Source organism: Pituophis catenifer, unplaced genomic scaffold (assembly GCF_029215685.1).
Source record: "Pituophis catenifer annectens isolate HBS135680 unplaced genomic scaffold, rPitCat1.0.hap2 SCAF_1, whole genome shotgun sequence".
In the NCBI taxonomy this organism is placed as follows: Eukaryota; Metazoa; Chordata; class Lepidosauria; order Squamata; family Colubridae; genus Pituophis; species Pituophis catenifer.
Window position 1 is genome coordinate 55,655,376 of NW_027256881.1, and position 15,962 is coordinate 55,671,337.

Genomic DNA, 15,962 nt, shown 5'->3' on the forward strand with positions numbered 1-15,962 from the left:
CATTAGCCACTTTAAACCCCTCCAATCCATACATGAAGCAGACTGACACCCACCATGAAGAGCTCGCACGGCCACAAACACGAAGCCAAACAACAACAACGCAGCTCACCAGCTCAAATCCCCCTGCAACTCAGACTAAGCTGAGCACAACCAAGCCCCCACCCAAACAGAACACACCCCCAGCCAATCAGAGCACAACCAACCCCCCATCCAATCAGAGCACAGCCAAGCCCCTAACCAATCAGAACACACCTCCACCCAATCAGAACACAGCCAAGTCCCCACCCAATCAGCTCACACCCCCACTAGCAGTTAAAAGGAAGAGACAGCTGAGATCTCACATTGCTCCTGGAAGCACGAAGCCGAGAACACCAGCCTGAAGATGACGAATGAGACTTCGTCGAAACGTCGCCAAGACACTTCCAATTTTACGTGGGAGAAGACCCGAATAACCAAAGACCTATATATATATATATATATATATATATATATATATATATATATATATATATATAATTTATTTATTATTGAATTTCTATACCGCCCTACTCCCGAAGGACTCAGGGCGGTGCACAGCCATGAAATAAAACACATAAATATACAAAATTTAAAATCGAATAAAATGGATTAAATAAATTTGGCTGAATTAATACCCATAATTTAAAAATACCCATATTTTAAAATCCATTAAAATTTAGAATTTACACTTAAAAGGGAGAAGATTTAGGCGAGGCCAGCTTGATGAAATAAAAGCGTCTTCAACTCGCGGCGGAAGGTGCGCAGATCCGGAATCCTCCATATCTCTGGGGGGAGCTCATTCCAGATCGTCGGTGCCCCCACAGAGAAGGCTCTCCCCCTAGGGGCCGACAGCCGACATTGTTTGGCCGATGGCACCTGGAGGAGCCCCTCTCTGTGGGAGCGTACTGGTCGGTGGGAGGCTGATGATGGTAGTAGGCGGTCCCGTAAGTAACCAGGTCCCAAGCCATGGAGCGCTTTAAAGGTGGTAACCAGAACCTTGAAGCGCACCCGGAAGACTACCGGGAGCCAGTGCAGCTCGCGCAGGAGAGGTGTTACATGGGAGCTCCATGTTGCTCCCATAACCACCCGCGCGGCCGCACTCTGCGCCAGTTGGAGCCTCCGGGTGCACCTATATATATATATATTTGGCCCCATAAATAAAAGCAAAAAACAGTACTGCATTGTATTTATACATAAGTGGGCTAAAGTTTTGAAATGGGCATTGTCTATATGTAACTGTTCTTATTCCCCCCTTATTCTTACTTGTTGTCTTTCAGCTATTACTGTTTGAATCAATTAATATATTGATGGAAATAGGAAGTTGCATTCCCTCGAACATATACTTAAGATTTTTTCTGTATTATTATATAAAAATAATTAAACCAAGTAAGTAAACTCTCAGATTGAAGCTGTAGTATAGATCTTTTCACTGTAATATGCAAAATTTAAGTAATAAAGAAATTACTTAACTAGGGCCCAGAAACAGTTACATAATAAAAGCTGACCAGATTTTTTTAAAAAATTGAAAGAACAGTATCTAAAGATGATATATATGCCACTCTGTTTGAACAGCTTTTAAAAAATCAAAAGCAGCAAATATGGCAAATCTTGTGAAGATTATTATTTTTTGTAGATAACAATTTATTATATGAAGTGGTAAAAGAGGAAGTTAAGAAGACAAGAAGTAGAACCAAGTTTATGACTTGATATAATGTGTGAACATAGCTGGAACCCAACCAATGCGACAGGAAATTCATATAGTGAATTTTAAAGTTTGAATCTTGGGTTTGAATATACCAGTCTGAAAGGAGACATCTCACCTCAGGAAATTCTTTAAAATATATTTATTAAAGCATTTCCTGAGGTGAGATGTATAAAATATATATCCTGAGGTGAGATGCGTATATGCATATATATGAACTCCTGGAGGAGATATAAAGCAGAGCGGGTGTCTCAGAGCCTGAAGTTCCTAACTAACAGTTTGGCAAAGGACCTTGAAATGCATTTGCCAACTTCTGAAAATTGCAATACTGTGAAGGCTGGACGTGCTGCACTGCTTTCCCAGTGGACACACGGGTGAGGAGGACCTCGTGGTTTCAGAGGCAGAGTTTTCAGAGGATGGAAAATACTATGCTGTATCTCAGAAGTTGCTGAACAAGACTTGGCAGAGAGTACAATGTGGTCTAGGGACAGGATGAGCAGAAGAAGCTTTGGGTGGGCCTCATAGTTGCTAGGGCCAACAAGATTATTTACTTTTATTTTCAGAAGAGCTTAGAGGAGTGAAGTACAGAGCTGGTTTGCTGATCCAAAACAGCATTTGATTCTAAGAATCCCTTCAGAGCTGAAATTAAACGCTTTCTTTATCCAAAATAATATTATTTTTTTAAAAAAAACCCTGCTTAAATGTTCATGTTCTTTAGAACAATACTTTGCTTTCAAAAACGGATCGTGCTCCAGTCCAAATGCCTTATCTAGAAAAGTACTTTATTCCTAAGAGCTGAAATTGAGCTGAAATATTTTAATTTTTTAAAAAATGCTTACATCTTTAAATCACTGCTTATCCAAAACAGTGTTTTATAATTTAAAAAAAGATTGTTCCTCTGTGCTGAAACAGAAAACATTACTGTATCAAAATACACTCAGTTTCTCATATTTTGTAGGTAGGTGGCACAGGATGATAAAACCAGCAGAAAAGGGGAATAGGAACATATACCTTTGGAGAAACATTTTCTGGGATTTCTCAAGATGTCATAGTGAGCTTCTTAATGGAAAAAAAGTATAAATCTTCAGTTTAATTAATGAATGGGAAAATGGTAGATCTGAATGTCCTATTAATCTGAATAGGATTTTATACATTCATCTCATTTATAAATGAGATTTTTGTCCATTGCATCCAAAGTCCACTAAACCAAGGGCTTATTCTAATGTCAAGTGTGGCCTTTCGGCTACCATATTTGAGCTGCATAAATCTAGGACCATTGGATGACTCTAAAGAAGTTCAGAAATCTGTCGCTCATTGTCATCATCTCGTGGTTGTTTGTATTTTTGCAGCCTAGATGCAAAGAGAAAAAAGTCACCTTCTCAACTGCATTGGCTTGGCTTAGGGAAAGAAGAAAGCCTGTGTTCCAAATATTAATGTAATGGGGTATCTCTTGCTTTATGATGGCATCCAGAATGTGTGGGTTTTGTGGGAAGAAGCAGAGCAAATAATTATTGCATACTATACTATGTGCAGCACTTAGTAACATCCATCTCACTATTTCTGATCCCACATATTGGGAGGTCTCCATGAATCCAACAGTTATTCTTACAAAAGTTTCTCCAGAATTGAATTATTTTACTTCTAAGATTCTTCCTTTCTTAGAATAGTGTCTTAGCTCTCTGGCCAGAAACCAAGGATAGACACCAAATGGTGCTTTCTCTTGCTCTTTCTTCCTTTTTATGAAATTGGCAGCTCCTCCAAACACATATCCAACCAACGCACAATGCATTAAAAAAAAAAAAGAAAAAGAAAAGAAAGAAAGAAAAAGAAAAACAGACCATCTGGCTAAGTGCTTCTTAAAAATGAGAAGAGAATAAAAGCAACATTCAGAACCGGCAGTTGAATGAAATTCAGCCTGCCTGTGGACCTTCTCCTGTGATACACATAAAGGACAGTCATCATATCCCCTACTTAAAAAAAAAAAAAAGCCCACCATCAGAATGAGATCAAGTTAATGGTTTTGAGTGGGATGGGGTGATTTTCCTTAGTTGCACATGCACTCAGTTAATTAGCAGCTTTGGAAAATAGCCACACTTTCCCACTACCAAAGATTGCCAGCTTCAGCCCCTTTGCTGAGGCGTTGGAGCCCTCTACTGGAAGTTCAAATGGCAGATTTTCCTCACCCTTGAAGTAGATACGGTACAGTACTTCCCCATGGCTCTCGCAAATAAGAGTTTTGAGATCGATGAGCAACTGATGCAGTTTTGTAGGTTTTAAGCAATATGGGCGCACATATTAATACGTATGTATGGTTGAGGTTCTAATTTATGTGTTGGTTTATCAATACCGCCCTCAATCATGAAGTGCCTCTAGTCACATACATATGTTCATCTATAACTCCATGCTTTTCTTTTTTTTTTCAGGTTTCAAATAAATGTGAGAAACTTTTCCTCCCAATTCTCCAATATCCATGGGAGAAATATTGTGGGCAATGTGTAAACCATGGGAGGCTCCATGGATGGCCTCAGATCAGAGGTGGGTTTCAGCAGATTCTGACCAGTTCTGGAGAACTGGTAGCGGAAATTTTGAGTAGTTTGGAGAACTGGTAGTACAAATTCTGACTGGCCCCGCCCCATCTATTCTCTGCCTCCTGAGTCCCAGCTGATCAGGATGAAATGGGGATTTTGCAATAACCTTCCCTTGGAGTGGGGTGGGAATGGAGATTTTACAGTATCCTTACCCTGCCATGTCCAACAAGCCACATCCACCAAGCCATGCCACACCCACCAAGCCACACCCACAGAACCAGTAGTTAAAATTTTTTGAAACCCAATAGATACCTATTTTGTACCTGTGCCCTAATCTAAGATCTGCTTAGGAAGTCCTGTTCTCTCGCCTGCCTGTAAAAATAGTTAGGTTTACTTTTTTAAAAAAAAAAATTCCTTGGACTCTTCAGTGTAGACTTCAAACTTAAATCTTATCTTTTGTTACATTTTCTTGTAAAATTAATGGCTGTGTGCTGTAACAACATGTTTATCATATATTGAATTGATGTTTTACTGTTCATCTGCCTGACTTGCCCAATATATCTTTTCTTCATTTTATCTGCTATGTTGCTTTGGGAGGGACTTGCTATAAAAAGTGATGTAAATACTTGAAATAAATCCATTGCCACATAATTGGAGTACCATAAAACTGGTGAAGAAGGAAAGGAAGACGTTTAAGTTTACGGTGAATTTATTTTCTTCTATTTATTTATAATCTGAAGGTAAGATTGATTGTGTACATTTTATATAAATTCATGTAACAATGCTCTTGATATGCTACCATAAGGAGAGAATAATATTTTAATTAAAAAAAAATCCCTGTCAGATTTATCATCATACAAGTCTTTGTATGGGGTTACAAAGATGGCTGTAGCCTCATTAATAGGAATTGTCATGTCGGTCAGTTTCAGTTCAAGCAACAATACCAGATAAACAGAATAGAATAACAGAGTTGGAAGGGACCTTGTAGGTCACCTAGTCCAACCCCCCGCCAAGCAGGAGACCCTACACCATTTCTGACAGATGGCAGTCCAGTCTCTTCTTGAAAGCCTCCAGTGATGAAGCTCCCACAAGTTCTGAAGGCAAGTTGTTCCATTGTTCTCACTGTCAGAAAGTTTCTCTTTATTTCTAGGTTGACTCTCTCCTTGATCAGTTTCCATCCATTATTCCTTGTCTGGCTTTCAGGTGGTTTGGAAAATAAGTTGACCCCCTCTTCTCTGTGACAGCCCCGCAAGTATTGGAGCACTGCTATCATGTCTCCCCTTTTACCATCTTACCATTCTACCATTTTAAAGAGTAATCCATTTTTTCTCATATTAGGTTTTTGGCCCTAACAAAGAGATAGTGGCTCTTTGGCCAATAAAACTTAAACGGAGAATCAGAATCCTAAATGAGTCTTTCCCAAATGCCCTAGCTGGCTTTCAGTTTAGTTTGTTCAATGTACTTATTTATTCCAATGAAGAACATGTGAACTCCAATAGAACTGAATGTATCATGAGTAGCTCACTCATTTCTGCCTGAGCTGGGATATTGCGATGACCAATCTGAAGTTTCCTGCAGTGGGTTAATAAAGGCTACCATAAGATCAAAGGATCACAAAAAGTCTCTTTGTCTCTCTGTTTCACACACATATCAGTCCTTGCTGTAACACATAAGATGAGCTCAGCAGAGAGAAAATATTTCACTTAGAGTCTCTACTATTCCTTCAGCCGAGGCGCATGGGCATGTTTTCCCAATCTGAATAGATGCTGTGACCTTTGCCTTTCAGGCCTTGCAGATGGCATCACCAAAGCAACTGTTGTCTATAGTGCATACAAAATACACATCATGTGCCCAGTTCAATGACACTGTTATACTCCCCCATAAACTCATGTTCCCTGATTCAGAATATACTCATCCCCTACTCTATACAGAAAATGATGTCATCCATACAACAACTTTAAGCACAAACACTATCCAAACCACATCGTTCCTTCATTTAGGCAACAATAGGATCTCCTTTGTTTCTATTTTTGTTTGTTTCAATCAAAAATAGCCACTTATTTTGCTGGGAATTTAAATTGTCTATTAATTGCATTTAAACAATTTTTAACATAATGATGTGATTTTTACTGACTCACTTCATTTAAAAAATTACTTTCTACATTATTATGCTCCAGCTTGTATAGACTGGAAGAATTTCAAGTTAAAATAGAGCTATAGTTAGTTCAAAAGCCATGGTCATGATTTGTATAGAAAATAGTTTAATCTAAAATTTAGTTGTATCATTAATGCTCACAGCAGCATTTTTAAAACTGGTATTATTTCTTGATGGTTTGCTATTGGGCAGCTGGTATTGCCATCTAGCTGAAGTCAGAGATATGTAACTAAGTAATCACTGAATGAAAAAAATAACTAAACAAAATAACAAAACTCGACCCCCAATGTCACTCACAGCATTCAGGACCTGATTTCTTGGACCAACATCCTCTCCCGATTAATTCCTTTATTATGAATTTACATTTGGACACTACAATGATTTGCTCTCAGGAATACAATAAGAACTTTGTGGTAATTGTTCAAAAACTAAAAAAAGCTAACCATGTTCAGAAGCACAATGATTGGGTTTGCCTATTGCATTAGTCATAGCATTATTTGTGCTATGTGACTTAGTGTGAGAATTTAGTGAGAATTTAACACATTCACTCTAAACTGGTCCTCCCAAATTTGATACCCTAAAATGATATAAATTTCAACTTCAAGAATTCATACAGAGTGTAGCCAATTGGCTGATTGGCAATGATGGGTGATAAGGTCCAATCTATCACCAGATTCAGAAAATCTGTACTCAGTGATAATTTTTCATTTTTCCTTCACAAAAAAATATTTTATGAGTATTAGTAATGGTGCTTTGGAGTTCTGTCCTTAGGAACAAAAAAAATGGTTTCTCTCAATATGGGATTAGCAGGGTTTTGAATAGCTATTTTTTAAAAGCTATATCAACAAACCATTTTAGAAATATAAGAAGACACTTCATTCTAATTTTTCATATCTTCCTGATAAGAACAACTTACACTGTTGATTTTTCCACATCCATCAAATCATTGTAGCATAAAAGAATCAGCAAATCCATACCATTTCATCTTGTCAAGTAAAATCCATAGAATTGCTTTGTTTTAATGGCTGAAGTCACACAAAAATTATTATTATTATTAATTATTTCAATTTGTATGCTTACCCAGCCTCAGGACTCCAGGTGGCAAACAACAGTTAAAAACATTAAATAAAAACAACAAACAGTAAAATAATATCACAATGTATACAAATTGGCAGCCAAAATAAAAACCATTGCAGCCATCAACAAAATTTGTTCAGCTTTGTAAGCCAGCCAATGCAGGGCACAAATCTTGCTTAGTATCAATGAACTGAGCCAAATGGGGTTGGTCAATGAACCATAGTTAAGTCTTAGGGCAGTACGTGAACTTGGCCAATGCCATAATGGAGTAAAAACCAAGGATGTGCTCTGACATGTATTGACTGAAAAAAACCCTGGTTGCTCAGAGGAGGCCTAATTTTGCTGGGAATATTTTCTAGCCTTTCCTGTTCAGAAGGTCTGGATTGTGAAGGATCTCTTTTGAAGCACAACCTACTAGCTTCATTTCAGAGCCATCATCAACCCTCCACCAAAGGTGTTCCACAGTAGCCTTAGCTGATCCTGACAGCTATAGACTAGATAGAATCCACATTGCTACATACTTGTGACGAACCCCTCAATCAGACATAAAATAGATTAATTATGGGCCCAAATGAAGCAAAGAGTTTAAAATTTTGACATCGCTGGTCAAATTTTCAGCATTTTAGAAGTCAGGATCTTGCAAAGAAAAAGAAAACAAATGAACTAACATTTGCCATTGTAACAGGATTCACGTTTAGCGCTAAATCATTATTTTAAATAATGGTTTGCTGAATAACGTGCAATTAGCTGGATTCTTACTTGGCAGGCAAGCCAGAAACTATTATTTATTATGTGAAGCTAAGTTCACATAACCAAAAAAGCTAAACCCCTGACTGATTACATTAGGGCTTAAGGAGGAATTTCTACAAAAGAAATACATTTATTAAACAAATTTATAAGCGCACCCAACTCACACAGGGGTGACTCTAGGCAACTTATAACATTAAAAATTCACAACAAAAAACCATAAAAGTATACAATCCTTTCTCCGAGGGTTTTTTATACAGACTTTGAGATCACTTTCTGTATATCACAATTTTTTTTTTCAGAGAAGATTTTAAGACATACTTTGGCAATCTCTCCTTCAATGCCTAAAGATATGGAAGGGTTTGATTGTTAGAAATCTCTATAAGCAATTATTATTATGAATAAATTCAATGCTCTCCTAATACCCATTGGTCGTTTCTTTTCCCCAAAGGTTAGGGCGATGGCCATATCTAGCTAATCATATGGTTGACTAAAGGTTAGGGACAATGACCAAAATAAAGCACAGAGCGATAAGTCAGACATCTGGGAAGAAGGCAATGGACAAAACACATGGATGATCTAAATACATAGATATCGACATCAGGATTTGCACTCAAGTCATGCAAGTTTTAATTTTTTAAGTGAGGCTTTCTCTACAAAGACAGAAAGGCAGTGAAGAGAACAGACAAGGAACAGGCGGATCGGCTGGCCTGCTGCCCCATTCTAATCTTAGCTTGTTGCAAAGCACACAACACTATTTTTCTGTTGTTTACAGGGCGGGAGGAGCTGAACCAGCTTTAAGAGTTTGATTGCTTAGATTTAATCCTAAATTGTTTCTGGAATAAAAACACCAGACAGAAACAGCATGCTCATTTTCTAACCGCACATTCAAAGGGACTTATTATGCTCATTTATGAAACTGACATCAAGATTAGCTGTTCCCAGTTGCCAACTTGCTGAACAAAGGCCTTCTCTCCCGAGCTACCTCTGAAGACAATGGATCCCCATCGCCAAACCTCACATTGTTCAGGGCTGAAGGGCTGCCACAGTCCTTTGGACTCTTAAAGTTCATTATGGGCTACAACCCCAGACATGCTGATTTGCAGAAACAGATGGAATTGTAAAAATTATAAATGGCCATCTGGTATTCACAAGTCTATTGTAGGACAATTCAAACAAATGTCAAACAAGGATACAAAAAGCTTCTGTGTGATATGAGGGCACCAGAGGTTTGGCACATTAAGCGGCCTGGAAAGACTTGGCTTAGTTTTTAATGCAACATTTTAAACAAGGCAGTTTTAGGCAGTTTTGTATGAAAACCAGAGACACCTTCTGTGATGATGATGATGATGATGATGATAATCAATATCTATTGCATACGAGGTTCATTTATTTTGAACGTTGGCTCCAAAATCCAGTGAACAGACACACTAACTGAAGGTTTATTCATTGCTTCTTCATGGCATCTGAAAATGTAGTATCATTAAGGTTCATGGTTGTTAACATCATTTATTGCATAAACTACCCGTAACTGAGTTTGCACAATGCACTAATCCAAAACCAAGTACGGCTTCAGGTGATAATGAAAACATGAGATGAGACAGAGTGATGCATAGCTAACTTAGAGAAAGGTGCATATTGGATCAGGCACACCAGTTACTGTATAGCTCTAACATACCAACTGACAGCACTGACCAAGAACTTAGATTTGAAGTTCAATCTTTGTCAATTCACAGCTTAGGTTACATGTCCTAAGAAGATAAGCCCTCTGTGGTATGGTTATTCTCTCAATCTTCAGAGTGGTAGAGTCTGACCCCAGCCCTAGCCTTGCCTAGCCATTGATTGGCCAGGACTATATGACTGCCAGATAGTCACATAATCTGTATCACAGGCTCAAATGTGGAAGCTGTCTGCTAGCTCAATGATATAAAGCCCAAGCATGAAGTCCAGAGTTATCCCAGACTTAGTTTTCCCCTAAAATACCAGCCTGGGAGGCAGGAGCAAATACCAGGATCAACAATTCAGATAGTTGTCTTTCCTTCCTGCTGTCTACAATGGGGCATTAAATAAGTCAAGATGTTGATCACCGCAATGCAATTGAGGCCTCAATGTTAACTTTTTTTGCTTCCCCCGTAGACTTCCTTCCTTCCTTCCTTCCTTCCTTCCTTCCTTCCTTCCTTCCTCCTTCCTTCCTCCCCCCCCTCCCCTCCCCTCCCCTTCCCTTCCCTTCCCTTCCCTTCCCTTCCCTTCCCTTCCCTCAACAGTGTTATACAATTCATACTGTATTATTTGTGCTTTCAAAATTTAGTGTTATGAGATCTCCAACTGGACTGTTCTTTTATCAGGGGCACCATTGCAATCCCAAAAAAGAGGGGTGGAGAACCAGGAAATGTTTTCTGTTTCTAGTCATGATTCACGGAGGAAGCTGCTGTCTATGTGTGGAGAGCTAATACTGACAGTTGAACCTGCAACCAGACCAGCTGCCGGGCCAGTTGGCAGAATATTTTAAGGATCAATATGAACTTTAAGTATATAAGGTTTTGGATTATCGTTGCCAGAGTTTATTGTGCTCTTAAAAAAAGGAAAAATTGACACTAAATTCTAATGAGAAAGTCTAGGGAGTGGGAGAGTTTTAAGTATTTATTCACTCCTATCGCCCGAAAGGTGGAATTGAACCACTCTGTCGCTAGACAGCTACAGGTTTGAAGCCTGCACCCCAGACCACTGAGGATCATCCGGGCAAGAAAATACATTACTGTTGATACTATATAAAGGTCTTAAACTGTAAACCTTTCAGAATATAGTGAGATAAGTTGATGAAAAGTAGAAGGTGCTAAAGCTTAGAAAATATTCTGTTATTTAGTTATAATTTTATGATGCATAGTTGTACTTCGGTCTCTTTTAATATTAATGTGCATTAGATAGATAGATATTTCTCTCATGCAATGGGGATATGCAAATATTGCTGACGCTGATTGGCCTGCTGCTACTGCGGGCGTGCTTTAGTAGAGCGGGTTTACAGAAGCGAGGCTTTTTTCCCCCTGCAGCTCGCTTGTGACATTTTGTCTGGCTGAATCAGTTAATTCTTTTCAACGTACCGAAGCGTCAGTCCTACCTCGCAAGTTTGGGATTAATAGAACTGCGCGGCCCCCTTTTTATGGCATGGGAATCTGCTGGGGAGGGGAGACTCAGGAAACAAGCGCGGCTTCCTTTGCCTTTGTCTAAGGGCCAACTGTGCTGCAAAAGAATCGCCTTTCTTGACGGAAAGACGTGGGTAAGAGGTTTCCGCCAAGGGGAGTGCACTTTGTATTTGCTCAGAGGCAAGCGTCCAGGGCCAACCTCACCAATTCGGATGGTCCGGCCAGTTTCCAGCTTCTCCGGCTGATTGCACCAGTTCAAGAGCGATACGGACCACTGTTGTCGCCAAGAAAAAGTCGATTTCGCAGACCACTCCCAAACCAAAATCTGCTCATTTTACCTCAGAACAGAAGATTTACATCCTGCAGGGGGAAAAAAATCACAGATAAAATGGCCAGTTTGAGAGGTCTCTGTAGTTCTGCGATTGGCATTGCCTTAATTCTGCTTATTATTTAGTTCCTATAAGCCTCTGAACACTTCTGAATAAACTAAGCACCCTTGTTAGATAGATAGATGATGATAGATAGATAGATAGATAGATAGATAGATAGATAGATAGATAGATGATAGATAGATAGATAGATGGAGGGATGATAGGCAGGCAGGCAGGCAGGCAGACAGACAGACAGACAGACTCCTTTAGCCTGGGTTCATATCTAAGTGTTAACACATAGGAAACTGATCAACTATCTGAATTATCTCACTGTGTGGGTTCTGATGGCACCCTGATCTGACCATATAGACCGGGTCTGCACAGTGTCCTTCTAGGTAATGTGGTTGGCTACCTTGACAATATCTAGTTGGCCCTGAAGGCAGCTGAACAGACTTGGACCTGGTTAGGACTGGATAGGAGACCACCTGGAAATCCAAAGTGATAATCACATGCACACAACTGCCATGAAAACTCATGGGTTTGTCCACATAATTTGTTGTTAGTTGCGAAATCGTTCTGACCCATCGCGACGCCATGGGCAACGTTCCTCCAGGCCTTCCTGTCCGCTACCATCCTCTGGAGTCCATTTAAGCTCACGCCGACTACTTCAGTGACTCCATCCAGCCACCTCATTCTCTCTCATCGCGTTCTTCTTTTGCCCTCAATCGTTCCCAACATTAGGTTCTTCTCCAGTGGTTCCCATAATACACAAAAATCAAATTTAGCTCAAAGAAGACCAGCTTTATTTAATGTATAGCTCACCATGTGAATGATTTTATCAATCATTAGCCATTGCTAATGAGGCAGAGACTGCAATCCTTGGTATGCTGACATAAAAATTAATTTCCATCAAAATGAATGGGATTTACTTCAGACAATATAGACACCACCAGAAACCATGCATGGTTTACCATTTGTTCTCTTTCAGATTCCAAGCAATAAACAAATCCTCTGTTCTTTTTGTTCTTGCTCCGGATCCAGATTTTTGATTTTTCACATGCACTTAGGCATAGCCTGGTTCCTCTTGAAGTGGCCACTCAGCTAAGCTAAAGTCTAGTGGAACAATATGGAAGGAAAACAACTTGAGCTACACTCAAGCCTACTCTGAAACAAGTTGGTGTAACTAATATCATTTTGGGAATAGTTCCAGGAAAACTATTTGGGAAAATTAATCTCTTTAAGAAGAGATTGGACAACCATTTGTCTGAAATAGTATAGGGTAGGAGTGTCAGACTCGTGGCCCGTGGGCCGGATGAGTCATGCGCTGGCCATGCCATCCTCAGTTTAGCAAAGGGGGAAAAAGTTGCAATACGTCACATGGCTGTACTTCTTGAGAATGCTCAGGAAGATACATCTATTTCAGCATCTACTTCGGTCCTACTATCGCAGCACCATTGAGAGTGTCCTGACATACGGCATTCTTGCATGGTATGGGAGCAGCTCTGGAGCAGACAAGAAAGCTCTACAGAGAATCATTAAAACTGCCCAGAATATCATCGGGCTCCAGCCCTGGATGATATCTTTGAATCTTGCTGTTTGAGGAAGTTGCATAACATTCTCAGAGACTCTTCCTATGCTGCTTACAATCTTTTTGGACTATTGCCTTCTGGCAGAAGATATAGAACAATTAAAACTCGGACCACATGTTTTCTGACTACTTTTTATCCCAGAGCTATAATTGCACTCAACAATGAACTAAAGTCATTGAGCTGTTGGACAGCATTACTTGGTCTGTTGTGTGGATGTTTGGGTGGTTTAGGAGTGGGGAATTTGTGGTGGGTGGGAGGGTGTTTGGGGATTGTTATGTGTGTTGGAACTGGTCTTTGGGTTTTAAGTGAATATCGTTATATGGGTATACTGTGTATACACGTACAATGACAATAAAGTTATTATGACAACATGACGCCATGAGTTTGACATTCCTGGTATAGGGTTTTTTTGTTTGAGCAGGGGGTTGGACCTCCAAGACCCCTTCCAACCCTGTTAGTCTGTTATCAAGAAAATCTGATATTTTTAATGGCATGCCAGCCTCTTGCTTTGGGGGATTATAATTTTTTCTTGCTGGGTACTCAAAGCCAGTTCTGGTTCAGTTTCGCTAGATTAGAATATTGACCTATTGATAGGTTTGTGGCTGGAATGGTGCTATTGACCAGCCCCTCTTGCATTGGGGTTGCCATACCTGTATCACCCGATGCAGATCTATGCCTCACTACCCTGCATTGATTTAGCACAGGGGTCTCCAAAGTTGGCAACAATAAGACTTGTAGACTTCAACTCCCAGAATTCCTCAGCCAGCATGAATTCCTCAGCCAGACATCCTGTCCTTTGCTGCTCCCCCTCTTTCGTCACAAAGAGATTCTAGAAAGAAAAGATGCCTGGTGTCAGGATGGCTTTGTTCTGCCACAGACTCAGAAAGCTACAGGAGAGAGAACCAAGAAACTCTGATAACAAGCTCAAAACTTTTCCCCCGCTCCCCCTTTTCCTTGTTGTTCTTGTACAGCACACGATGCCAATAAAGCTTTGCTGAACTGAATTCAACCAGGCCTTCAAGTGGGAATGGGTGTGGTCCTTCTGGCCTTTCCCAAAAAGAGTGGCGGCTTTTCTCTCCACACTCCCACTGCTCGTTTCCCCGGGACAAGTAATGGTCTCTTACGAAATCTTTCTGGGGGAAGGAGGCAGGAAAATCCAACAATCGTCATGGCAAAGCTGACACAATGCACGAGAAGCCTTTGCTTTTTCCCAATGCAATCCTTCCAAACGTGGGTCGTAGAGTTCCTCCCAAGTAGCTCTTTGATTTATCTCTCTCTGGGTTTCTGTCCCCTCCGCCAAATACTTTTGAGGGTTTGAGTTAGTCTTTGTCAGACTCCACAGCTCAAGCCAGCAGTTGTGATGTCTTTGGGTTATTGGGCCAATCTTACACTTGCTTCTAAGTTACAATGCCTTTTAATTTGGATTATTTGGCACCAGTATTTTAGGTGCCATGAGAGAGGTATTTCATAAACCCAGCTATAAATCTGTTATCAATGATCCATCTATCCACCTACCTACCTACTTACCTATGCATTTTTGCAAGTTCCGGAAAATTAAGCAGCTGTGTTTGCCTGGCATGTTTGCCCATGCTTTCTCTCAATCCAAATTTTCTGGCTTTGCATGAGCCATGGAACTAACCATATGAATTTAGTTTGCACAGTACTCTAATCGAGCATGTGGCTTGTGGCTTTGAAGTTCTGTGTAGTGAGAAAACTCAGCAACAAAATTTAGGTCAAGAGTTTGTTGATTTAAGATAGGTTTTGCCAACCTGGCATCTTCCCCAAATATTTGAAACACATGTAGGCTGGAGGGTACTAGTTGAGAAAGGCTGATTTAGAACATGATGAACTGTTCTGAAAGTGTATCCCTGCCCTTTTTGTATAACCCTTTTATGGGAATTCTCTAAGTTGATGACAGCTTTATATATAATAGCACCCTTTCTTCTAAAAGCATTGAAGTACTTTATTTATCTTTCCAATAATTGGGTGAATTAGAGATAGTTTGGCTTAAGGTCAGCCACTAAATTTAAAACGTGGTGTGGATTTCAGTCCAACCCTTTCCAGCTTGGGTCTGCTAGTTTGAAACTCTTCAGGCCAAAATAATTCTGGCTTGAACCCTCTTATTGGAAACAGGCACAGAGTCTGAGTACGAAGCTCCAGGTTTTCCGTAAAGTTAATGGTTCATTGCCACTGATCATCCCCTTACACCAGCAGTTGCAAATCAACTTAAGGTACAGGATCAGGGGTGAAATGCTCCCGGTTCGGACTGGATCGTCCAATCCGGTAGCGATGGCAGAGGGTGGTTTGGAGAACCGGTAGCAAAGATCCCTGCGCCCCCTCCCCCATGCCCAGCTGAGCTGCACGATCATCAGAGGCTGGTTTTTTTACTTTTAAAAGCATTTTTTCTACAACCTCTCCGGCCGAAAAAATGCTTTTAAACGTTTTTTTAAAAAAGCCTCTGATGATCGCACGGCTCAGCTGGGATTGTCAGAACCTTTTAAAAGCATTTTTTCTACAACCTCTTTGGCCGAAGAGGCCACGCCCACCCAGTCACATTACTCCCCACCAAGCCACGCCCACAGAACCGGTAGTAACAAATTTTACATTTCACCACTGTACAGGATTGCCATCTTTT

At 40.2% G+C, this 15,962-nt stretch overlaps 1 non-coding gene across 1 annotated transcript; it reads right to left on the reverse strand.

Moving 5' to 3' along the window:
- Positions 1–10,881: 10,881 nt before the first annotated feature.
- Positions 10,882–10,968, reverse strand: TRNASTOP-UCA (transfer RNA opal suppressor (anticodon UCA)). Its single transcript has one exon. It is a non-coding gene; the product is annotated as a tRNA-Sec (tRNA).
- Positions 10,969–15,962: the final 4,994 nt, after the last annotated feature.